We start from the raw sequence: 12,266 nt of genomic DNA on the forward strand, positions 1-12,266 counted from the left end.
AGCTTAGTCAACCTATGCTGGTGATTACTAGGCTTTTCCTTCCAGTTTTAGTCCTGTTTGTTTTCAGATTCTTATCTAGTTGATTCTGTATGTTAATTGAATGGAATATTTGTACTTTCTGCCTATTATAGGACAAACATCCGTTGGTGCTTGTCCGTTCAAGTGTAGCTTAACTGAGAGCAATAAAATATATGAAGTTTCAAAAAGTTTCATGCACAAGCATCTGCATGCAAAGGGGTGTTTGATCTTGAATATCTGAACTTAGCTTGTTGCTAAGCACATAATCCAACACCCAACATAAAGTTCCATTCTCCAAAAGGAACTTCCACATTTAGCCTTTACCAATAAGCTTTTCATATTACAGAATGAGTTTATATCCAAAGGCTGTACAAATATTAAGATTAAAAGCATATTCACTCGGAAAGAATAAGTTGGTTAAGGATTTGTAGGCTCTTCCTATCCCTGTTTTATGTATCTTACTTTTGGCCACTAGATAGAAAGATCTATTACAAGAAATGGCATATGATATATTTAATCTAAAGCCTCAGAGAATAGACGAACAATAATTAAAAATGTGTGGATGTTTAAGATATTACTATACGTGTTGCGAGAATGATACACATATTACAGCAACAGCTAACATGGAAGCTGAGTAGGATTATTTGAACATTTAGTTTCGGCGGGAGAAGTAGTTATTCCGTTTTCTCTATTTTCAGCATGTTTTGCATTTCAATTTCAAACTCTAATTGTATAAGTAATAGTATGCAATAGTGGGAAGTCACTTTGAAGCTAATACAAATCATTTCTCGCTTCTTCTGAATTCTCTCTTCTCGCTTACCTCCATTTCTCTCCTCTGCCCTCGTATCATTGTTTCATTGCTGTGTTCGATACCTTATTGGTATTGGTATTAGAGCTAGGTGACCACGATGGGACCGCGAAAGGCTGTGGAAGATGCTCAAGGAATTCCAGCCATTAATCTACAGGAACAGTTTGAGGATTTAACAGCTCAACAATTGGATCTGCGAGCTATCATGGATCAGAAGCATCAGGAGCTTAGGGACGACATGGATCGCAGGAAAACTAAGCTATTTCAATTAGTTAGCGGTCTCAAAACTCCCTTGATGGAATGCAATTGCATCAGCAGTCGAAGGACGGCGGTTCTACTTCAACTGATCAAGCTCAGGCTGCTACAACAGGTCAGGGAATTTTAGGCCCAAATCCTTACTATGTTGCTAATACTCGAAATCATCACTTTTTATTTCCACGCTTTATTGGTGAAAACCTAAAAAATTGGCTGTATCGAATTGAGCTGTATTTTGCTATGGATAATACTCTCTCAATGAGAGAGTGAGACTAGTAGCTATGAATTTGGATGATGATGCTTTGATTGGCATCAATCCTTTTTGAAGTGCAGAGGTGTACCTGGGCTACCTGAGTGGGCGGAAAACTTGGTTGTGTTGGTTGAAACATTTGGGGATGAGTTTGCAGACCCCATGCTTGAGTTAAAACAGTTGAGACAAACTGGTTATGTGAGAGAATTTTAGTTTGCTTTTGACAGGCTAGTTTCACAGCATAATTTTTTAGTAGATCAAGTTATATCATGTTTCCTAGGTGGACTGAAGGAAGAGTTGGTTACCCCAATTATAATGCATGAACCCCAAACTCTCTCAAAACCTATCGACTGGCCAGATTAGCTGAAGCTACCTTAGCAACTAATGCTAGAACACTGAAACATTTTCCTATACCTACCCAATCCTTTCCCAATAAAAAACCTCCTTATAACTTCCCCCTACCAAAACTCCTAACCAGCACTCATCACCCACCAACAAACTAACTTTGACAACTTCAAACACTACTACTCCCAGAACTAGAAGAATGATTTCACCAGCTGAGATGCAGGCCAAAAGAGCTCAGGGTTTATACTATTTTTGCAATGATAAGTACACACCTGGTGGTAGGTGTTCCTTACCTAAGAAAATGTTCATCATGGACCTAGAATATCCTGAGGGTGATATGGATAAAGAGCTAGTTAAGTCAGAAGGAACACTAGCTACTGAAGAATGGGTTGTGACTGATGGAGATCCTCCCTTGATCTCCTTATGTGGTCTAAGTGGACTTCAGGGGCCCAAACTATCCATGTTATTGGCTATAGTAGTAAATGACCCATTCAGATATTTTTTGATGGTGGAAGTACTCATAACATCATTGATGCTGAATCTACAAAAAGGTTGGGCTGTCACATCTCTCCAACTAAGATGTCGGTTTGGATAACAATACTATGGAGGCTACCTCTGGTGTAGTGAAAGACTTCCAATGGATGTTACAAGGAACTACCTATACCTCAAACTTGATTGTCTTTCCTGTAGGGAAGTATGATTTGGTTTTAGGAGCTCTTTGGATGAAAGCATTAGGTCATGTCACTATGGATTACATTGAACTTACTATGTCCGTTAACTACCAGGGCAAACATCATGTGTTGAAAGGAGTCACTGAAGACTGCAAGCTCTCAAACTCTAAAGCTATAAATAAGGGCTACAATGAAGAGGTCCAGTTCTTGTTACGTGTGGTTACACCTGCAACTGTGAAGGAGTATAACAGCCACGTTAATGCTCTTCATCTGCCTGTAGAGGAGCCTATACTAGGATCACTTAAGAATCTGATCATCCAATATCAACAAATCTTTAATGAGCCTACAGCTTTGCCTCCACGGATGAGTGTTTTTCATCATATAAATTCCCATACAAGAAGGGTCTAAACTAGTCAACATCAGGCTATAGGTACTCCTCTATGAAAAAAGATATAGAGAAGCTGGTATTGAAAATGTTACAATAAGGTGTTATCCAATATAGCAATAGTCCCTTCTTTTCACCAGTGGTCCTAGTAGGGAAAAAGGATGGGTTATGGAGGTTGTGTGTTGATTATAGGGAGTTAAACCAATGCACAATTAAGGACAAGTTCCCCATTCCCATTATAGATGATCTTTTGGATGAACTTATTGAAACTACAGTCTTTTCTAAGATTGATCTAAGATCAGGTTACCATCAGATTAGAATGGTGCCTGAAGATACCCCAAAAACTTCTTTCAAAACTCACTTGGGCCACTATGAATCCCTAGTCATGCCCTTTGGTTTAACAAATGCTCCTTCTACATTTCAGTGTCTTATGAATAATATGTTTCAATAGTTTTTAAGGAAATTAGTACTGGTTTTCTTTGATGAAATTTTGGTCGATGTACAACATCTCCAGCAAGTATTTGAAGTTATGGTGAACAACAGCTTACTGGCCAAACACTCTAAATGTGTTTTTGTGGTGGCAAAAGTGGAGTACTTAGGGCATTTCATCTCAGCTGTAGTAGTTCCCACTAATCCAAAGATGACTCTAGTTGTTCAATAATGGCTTGTGCCTACTATAGTGAAGTAACTCAGAGGTTTCCTTGGCCTTGATGGGTACTATAGGAAGTTCATCAATAATTATGGTCTTATTAGTCGACCTCTCATAGAGTTGCTTATGAAAGACAACTTCAATTGGTTCACCAATGCTGATCAAGCCTTAACTGCTTTGAAGACTGCATTAACCACTGCTCTTGAGTTGGCCTTGCCTAACTATTCTGCTTTTTTTTGTGGAAACTGATGCTAGTGGCACATGTATTGGGGTTGTGCTCATGCAAGAGGGACATCCTGTGGCTTTCATCAGCAAAGGCTTGGATCCTAGGCATGCTGCTCTTTCTGTTTATGAGAAGGAACTTTTGGCTCTTGTTTTTGCTGTGAGAAAGTGGTCACACTATCTCATTGGTCAACAATTCATTATAAAAACTGACCAAAATGCCTTGAAGTACCTCCTCGAGCAAAAGATCCCCATAGATTCTCAAATCAAGTGGATTGACAAACTTTTACCCTTTGATTTTGAGATCCAATATAAGAAAGGCAAGGAGAACATGGTTGTTGATTCTTTGTCAACGGTTCAAGGAGATGAATTAATGTCAAGTATTGTTACTTCTGTCTCCACTAAGTTATGGGAAGAGATCACAGCCAGTTGGTCTTCTGATCCTGAGTTGCACACCTTGATCTAGTCCTTACAACAGACCCCCCAGAAGCATTTTACTTGGCTTAATAACCAGCTTAGAAGGAAAGGAAAGTTGGTGATAGGAAATGATGCTAACTTAAGAGTTAAGCTGCTTACTTTATAGCATTCAACCCCAACAGGTGGCCATTCTGGCTTAGATGCCACTACCAGGAAGGTGTTAACCTATTTTTACTAGAAGGGCTTCAGGAAGGGCATTGCGAGCTTCATTCAGAACTGCTCTACTTGCCAAAGGAATAAGTATGATACCTCTCCTTCTCCTGGTCTTCTCCAGCCTCTACCTATCCCTGCACTACCTTGGACTGACATTACCATGGACTTTATTGAAGGATAGCCCAAGTCCAAGAGTAAGACAACTATTTGGGTCATAGTTGATCGTTTAACCAAGTATAGTCACTTCATTGCTCTCACTCACCCCTATACTGCACAAACCTTGGTGCCCGTTTTCTTGGACAATATTTTTAAACTGCATGGACTCCCTGCTTCTATCCCTAGTGACAGAGACCCTATCTTTATCAATTTCTTTGTGAAGGAATTCCTCTCAGCTTAAGGTATTACGCTGCAAACCTCTACTGCGTACCATCCTCAAATTGAAGGCCAAAGTGAGTTGCTCAACAGGTGCCTAGAGAACAATTTGAGGTATTTTTGCACTGACTCACCTGCTGATTGGTCTTTTTTTTTGCCCTTAGCTGAATGGTGGTACAACTCATGTCCACACTCCTCCATTAAAACCTCCCCATTTGAACTTCTATATGGCTATCCTCTTCCATTACACTTGCCATATCGTCCTGGAAATTCTGAGTCCTCTTCTGTTGAATACATCTTGTAAGTAAGGGAATTCAAGCTACAAATGGACAAATTTCATTTACATAGAGCTCAACAGAGAATGAAAGCTCAAGCTGATGCTCACAGGTCTGATAAAACTTTTTATGTTGGAGATTGGGTGTTTGTCAAGTTGCAGCCTTATAGACAATCTACATTAACTCATTCTCCTTAACATAAGCTAACTTCTCGTTACTTTGGTCCCTATCCTATTATTGAAAAGGTTGGCGCGGTTGCCTATAAACTCCTGCTACCACTAGAGATCCTTATCCACCCTACCTTCCACAATTCTCAACTCAAGCTTTGTCATAACCTTCCTTCTGAGATTGTTCATCCTCCAGTCCTTGACCTATCCGGCCAGCTTTGTCCATTTCCTAAGGCCATTCTAGATAGACGTTTGATCAAAAGGGGGAACAAAGCTGTTGCATAGTGCCTGGTCAAATGGTCCAACTTACATGCTTCTTATGTCACTTTGGAATTAGCCTCTGCACTACAAGTGTTGGGTATTAAATTAGGATACCGGGTCGCTCTATATGGGCTGACCCAACCCATTTGGGAAGATATAGAGTTTGAGAATAAAATAACTTCTTTGGAGAAGTTACTACACGTTTGGGTGTAGTTGAGAGCGGTTTCCCATAGCAGTTAATTCTTTCTCTATAATAACTCATTTGGTCTTCCTATTAAAGTGGGATGGACGAATAGAAAGTGGGTTTTTTGCTCTTCCTTTCCATCAATTTTCTTCTTCCTTAATAGTGAAAATTTTTCTTCTTCTTTTTGCAAAACACACAAGAAGAAAGACATTTAGTTTGTGAAACTAAACTTTGTTTTCCAAGAGATTTAAAGTTTGACTTGGGGCAATTCTTTTGGTGGTGAGCTCAACGGTTTCCATTGCGTCAATAAGGTACACAACTCGTTGTTCTCGCCCCTCGTTATTATGTATCAATGGCATTAGAGCCAGGTTGTTTCTTTAAACATGGAATAATAGAAAACTCTATTAAAAAAGTTCTCCTCCAATCATTGTTTGTTGTTGTTTGTTCCAAAGTTTCTTTTATCAGAAAAGTATGATGAAAACGGCTGTAAATCAGAGTGGTCAGTGTCACCTTGTTGGCGGGGTAGGAACATCACTTAACCTTGAGAATTTGCAATTTTAAATAATAATCAAATACTGCAATAGTACTCCTTTATTTGTTGCTTAGTGCTCAACTAATTAGATGGAGTGTAACTAACGGAAATTGTGTTGGATTATTCAATCATCTCGTGGTCCCGAAGTTGTCACCAAAATAACAAATGGTGACCTGAAAAAGATCTGTCGCATCCCTTTCATTAAAAGAGCGCTGAAGTTTCCTCAATTCTTTCTCCTTTACGCATATAGTATTTATTTTGATTTTAAAACAATTTCTCTTTTCCATCAACTTGCCAATCAAGTTGAATAGTCCAAGGGTGATTAATTGTTAACCAACTTGCCAATGATTAAATGCATTTATAAGCAGATGAATAGGACTTCTCTATAGAACAAAATATTTGACATATATCCTCAGCTCTTGTACATATTTTTTTTCAAAAAATTAGTTTACCATTAATCCCTTACATTGATTTACTTCTACGAGTTATTGTGATATATGTTGTCACATTGGATGCTTGTAGCCATTCTTATTGTTTTCTTGGTCCTATTTCAGATATGGCCAAACAGTGACAAGTTCTAATTACTCCAAGTGGGAGTTCTCGAAGTCAAGGAAAGGGACAACGTAGAAGGGTAGTACGTCGCAGAACTTATTTCTATAATTATTCGGACTCGGAGCCGGAAGTCATCAGGAATGTCCTAAGGACGAGATAAAATGATTTAAGGGATCGAATGGTTGAACAAAGGGAAAGAGAAAAGAAATTTAGGAAATTTAAGGAATTTAAAATGGGTCCTAATGTTTCTATTCCTGAACATGTACACCTTTTTCAGTTAAATAGAGCTGAATAGGCTAATTACGTAGAAATTACTGATTGGGAAGCATTAGCTATTTTAACGGACTCTCTTCGAGAGCCTTGGGGTGAAATTTTAACTGAGATTTATCATGATATTTGGCCCAGTGCACCTTTTAGCGTGTATGTGCAAGAGTTAGTGTTCGATTGGTACATGCATGTTCTAGCAAACATGTAAATTGTTATTATGTGATTTATCTTAATAAAATTTAAATTATGTTGCTTGTCTCACCAGTTACATATATTGTTTATCATATATTTTTTTTTGTATTGGATTGAGACTTGAAATAAAGTACACACTAAGAAGTGATTTTAATATTAATTAAAATATTTAGATATAGATGATGAATGGAAATATAGTGATCGTTCGATTCTATACTAAATGTAAAATTAATATTATAATTAATTTACTTGAGTGTGTAATCACATGCATAAATTAACTGAAGTATATATTGATGAGTTAAACTTGTAATATTGTCTCTACAGACATGGCACCGAAAAGTATCATTGCTGACTTGAACAAGGGTGACAAACTGAATGGTGAAAATTACGACATATGGAGTCGTAAGATGTGGTATGTACTCGAAGAGCAAGATGCTCTTGAAAGTATTAACCATGCTATGAGTCACCCAGAGGAGGGTAACACTGCCCAACACAGGAGGGATCTGGAAACTTACAATATTTGGAAGAAGAAAGATTCAACTGCACGTGGAATTATTGTAAGTTCAGTTGCTGATGATCTCATCCACGAATGTGAGCAGTATCCTACTGCTCAAGCCATGTGGCACATTTAAGAGAGGCATATGGGGGTACGACTGTGACTCGACTTCGACAGTTGACAATCAAGTTTGACACGTACAAAAAGCGTCATGATCACGGTGTCAAGCAACATCTAAGGGTGATGTCAAATATGATTGCTCAACTCAAAAGTACTAGCCATGTTCTCTCTGATGAGCAGCAGGTTCAGGCAGTGATTCGGTCTCTTCCCAATAATTGGGAACATCTGAAGGTTAACTTGACCCACAATGATAGCATCAAAACTTTTGCTGATGTCGCCCGTCATGTGGATCTTGAAGACGAGCGACTTGGTGCTGCTAAAGCTATACTTAATGCCTTTGTGGCAGAATTAAGTGTTACAAAGAGATCAAGCTTCAAACGCAAGAGAAACTGGAAAAATGACGGAAAGGGTAAGGAGACCGGAGAAGGATCCTCCAAGAAAAGAAACAAGCCAAATTCCAAGAAAGGAAAATGATTCTATAAGAAGAAAGACAAGAGCAAGATGATGTGCTACAATTTCCAAGTCCCAGGGCATTTTGCTCGTGAGTGCACTGAGCCGAAAAAGGTAGCATTTTAAAATGCATCTCTTAGTGCTATATATGTTTCTATCACTGTTTTACTAACTGAACCTTATCCTGTGTGGATTGTAGACTCAGGGGCCACCGATAATATGAGCCGTGATAGAGAAGCGTTCATAGAGTTTCGTCGAGTTTCACCTGGATCAAAGCATGTATATGTGGGAAATAATGCATAGCTTGAAGTCAAAGGGATAAGCGCTTGTAGAATGGACATGCGTGGTGGCCGATCTTTGATGTTGCATGGCGTCCTGTATGTTCCAGAGATTCGACGAAACTTGTAATCCTTCTACGTATAATTATTATGTTGACCGTTGTGTTATGGCATGTTATTCTAGTAACAGTGGTGTTGATGTTATTACATGGCATGCAAGATTATGTCACATAGGGCAAGATCGAATGAATAGATTGGATAAGGAAGGACATCTAGGTTATTTCTCTAAAATTTAAATGCCAACTTGTGAAATTGTCTTGCCGGGAAGATTACACGTAAACCATTTGGAAAGCCTAAGAGAGCTGATTTTCCATTGTAATTAATCCATTCTGATATCTGAGGTCAAATGAATGTGAGGTCTAGGTCTGGTGCTTTATATTTTATTACGTTCATTGATGATTTCGCACACTTTGGTTATGTCTATTTGATTTCTCATAAATCTGAAGCACTTGAATGCTTTTAAGAAATATTTGAATGAAGTTGAGAATCAATTAGACAAAAGGATTAAGACCTTAAGAAACGATAGAGGGCGTGGGTATCTATCAAAAGAATTTGAAGAATTGTGTAATGAAAAGGTAATCACCAGACAGTTAACTATTCGGTACACACCTCAACAAAATGGTGTAGCAGAAAGGAGGAATAGAACACTATTGGACATGATAAAGTCCCTGATGGCACAGGCAAATTTACCTATTTCCTTTTGGGGAGATGCGTTATTGACTGCAACTTACATATTGAACAAAGAGCCTTCTAAATCAGTTTCTTCCACTCCTTATGAGCTATGGACTGGTCATAAACCAAACTTAAGGGATTTACGACCTTGGGGTTGTGCTGCATATGTAAAAGATTCTTTTAGCAAGTTTGGTAAATTAGGTCCAAAAGGAAAGAAATATATCTTTATAAGATATTCAGAACACTCCAAATGGTATGTGTTCATTGGGAATTAGAGGATGGAAGTGTTACTGAGATTGAATCGCGAGATGTCACATTTTTGGAAAATGATTTTCCAAAGAAGGGCGAGGTAAAGAATGGAGAGCCTCTTTATGAAATGTTGAACTCAGACAGTCAGCAAGTGCCTTCTGACACAATTAATAATCAAATTGATCTAAGATCTTATTCTTGATCCGAGTGGGAGTGGGAACTCTCAATCTCAAAATCCTTCCGACGAACCTCAATTTCAACTACGAAAGAGTGCGAGGAAAAATATACCCAAACGTACTTATGACATTGAAGATTATGTTTTCTTGGTATCTCCCACAGAAATGGATGAGTCAAAGTCTGTGACTGAGGCTTTATCAAGCCCTAGAAAAGATGAGTGGATGAAAGCAATGAAAGAAGAATTAGAGTCCATGAAAACCAACAAAGTCTGGTACCTAGTTGACCTTCCGCCTGGGCGTAGAGCTATTGGGAACAAATGAGTTCTCAAAGTTAAATGCAAAGCGGATGGGTCAATAGAAAGATACAAGGCACGATTGGTGGCAAAAGGCTTTACTCAAGAAGCTGGAATAGATTATGAGGAAACATTTTCACCAGTTGTGAAGTTTACCTCAATTCGCTTACTTTTGGCCATTGTTGCACGTTTGGATTTAGAATTACATCAAATGGACGTGAAGACAGCTTTTCTCATTGGAGAACTAAACGAAGAAATCTATATGGAACAACCCGTAGGCTTCATCGTTAAAGGGCAAGAAAAGAAGGTATGTAATTTAAAAAGATCTATTTATGGCCTGAAGCAATCTTCAAGGAAATGGTATTTGAGATTTCACAAGGATGTGATCTCATATGATTTCACCATGATCAATGAAGACCATTGCATTTATGTGAAGAAGTCCAATGGGATGTTTGTAATTCTTTCCCTTTATGTGGACGATATTTTATTGGCCGGAAATAATTTGGAGTATTTGAAAACTATCAAGTCATGACTTTCAAAGTCATTTGACATGAAAGATATAGGCGAGGCACACTATATCCTTGGAGTTAAGATCCAAAGAGACCGTTCCAAAAAGTTATTGAGTCTATCTCAAGAAACTTATACAAAGAAAATTTTGGAGCATTTTCGCATGAATAGTTGCAAATCCATGGATACCCCTATAGCGAGAGGTGAAACTTTAAGCCTTGAAATGTGTCCCAAGACTAAAAAATGAAAAGAAAGACATGTCTCGATTTCCATATTCAAGTGCTGTCGGGAGCTTGATGTACGCTATGATGTGTACTCGCCTAGACATTTGTTATGCCGTAGGTCTGGTTAGCAGGTATGGGAAAGCTGCAAAGAGAATTTTCAGATACCTGAAGGGAACTGCAGATTATTCACTATGTTGTTGTGGAAACAATTTATACTTAAGAGGATATACAGATGCCGATTGGGCTGGTGACCGGAATGATAGAAAATCAACATCCGATTATGCCTTCTTACTTAATGGTGGTGCTATATCATGCAAAAGTAAGAAACAAACTTGTACAGCCTTTTCAAAGATGGAAGTTGAGTCCGTGGCTTGTGCATCTACAGTACAAGAAGTTGTTTGGTTGAAAAGATTCTTTGAGCATTTGGATATTACAAAGAACTCTCAGGATCCCATGACTCATAGTCAAGCGGCTATTGCATATACAAAAGATCCTAAGTATCACAGCAAGACCAAACACATTGACATCAAGTATAACTTTTTGAGAGACATGGTATCAAGTGGAGAGATAAATTTACAATACATTCCTACGCGAAGCATGATAGCTGATCCTTTTACAAAGGCGATATCTAGAGACCTGTTTGAGAAACATGTTATGGCTCTAGGTTTGCGAAGGATGTGAACATATTTATGTATTCTAAAATGACTTTTATTATAATATGCTCATCAAAATTTGACTCTTGAACTTATGCTTATATCTCGTATGCATGTGATGAATATTTTGTTGATAAAGTGTGTCGAACAAGTCGCGAGATTAGCTTTGTCACACGAGCAATCGCCTCTTACGTTAAGAATCATGAAGAGATGAGACCTTATAGAACCTTGGATAATGCGAGGTTATATACTTGTAGAGGTCGGTCTTGACAAGTAATTAGACTTACGAATTTCACTATTCGATTATGACTTGTTTTGTAAGCCAGATGCAAATTTCTCTAAGAAGATGGTTTGAGGATTATTGAATTGAGAAACCCGGGTTAGACATTTGGAGGTGTCTAGACCAAGATCTGTACGGTGTTGAATGATTAACAGAATAAGACACATGTGCCAATATAAGGTAAGAACACTGTAACATGTGTTTCATACCACGTGTGCTATCGACCATGGGATAATGGAAGAATGAACCCCTGCTTCTTCATTGTGTGAGATCCCAAAGAAGTTACATTAACTTTTAGTAGAATACCCTTTGACCTTTTACTGTTTCTTGAAGTGTCAATCGGTGTTGCTACTTTAGCATGTTACTAATAGCCATGAGTGATTCTGCAATGCAGTATATGTAATTTGGAATGGAAAGATTCGAGTAGAAAGGGAATACAAATAAATAATTTTTTTTGTAATTTAACCTGTATTCATAGGTCGACCATTACACTTACCATGAGGGTATTGGGTGTAATTGTGGATACAAAGTTAAACATGAACTCGTGTTCACCTCTTTCGAGGATGGGGGATTAGATAAATAGTTATTGGAATAGCAAATGATGTCGGGGTATTACGAGTAATAAGATCCTCATGTTAGTAGTAAATCCCTTCCGCATGTGATTGGATTTCTACATAGAGCTGTTAAACAACCTTAAAGGGTTTAAGTATATTATAGCTCTTGATGCTCGCAGGTCGCATAAACTACTTGTCTATATGAATTAAGTGTGTTAT

Source organism: Nicotiana attenuata, chromosome 3 (genome assembly GCF_001879085.1).
Source record: "Nicotiana attenuata strain UT chromosome 3, NIATTr2, whole genome shotgun sequence".
Taxonomy (NCBI): Eukaryota; Viridiplantae; Streptophyta; class Magnoliopsida; order Solanales; family Solanaceae; genus Nicotiana; species Nicotiana attenuata.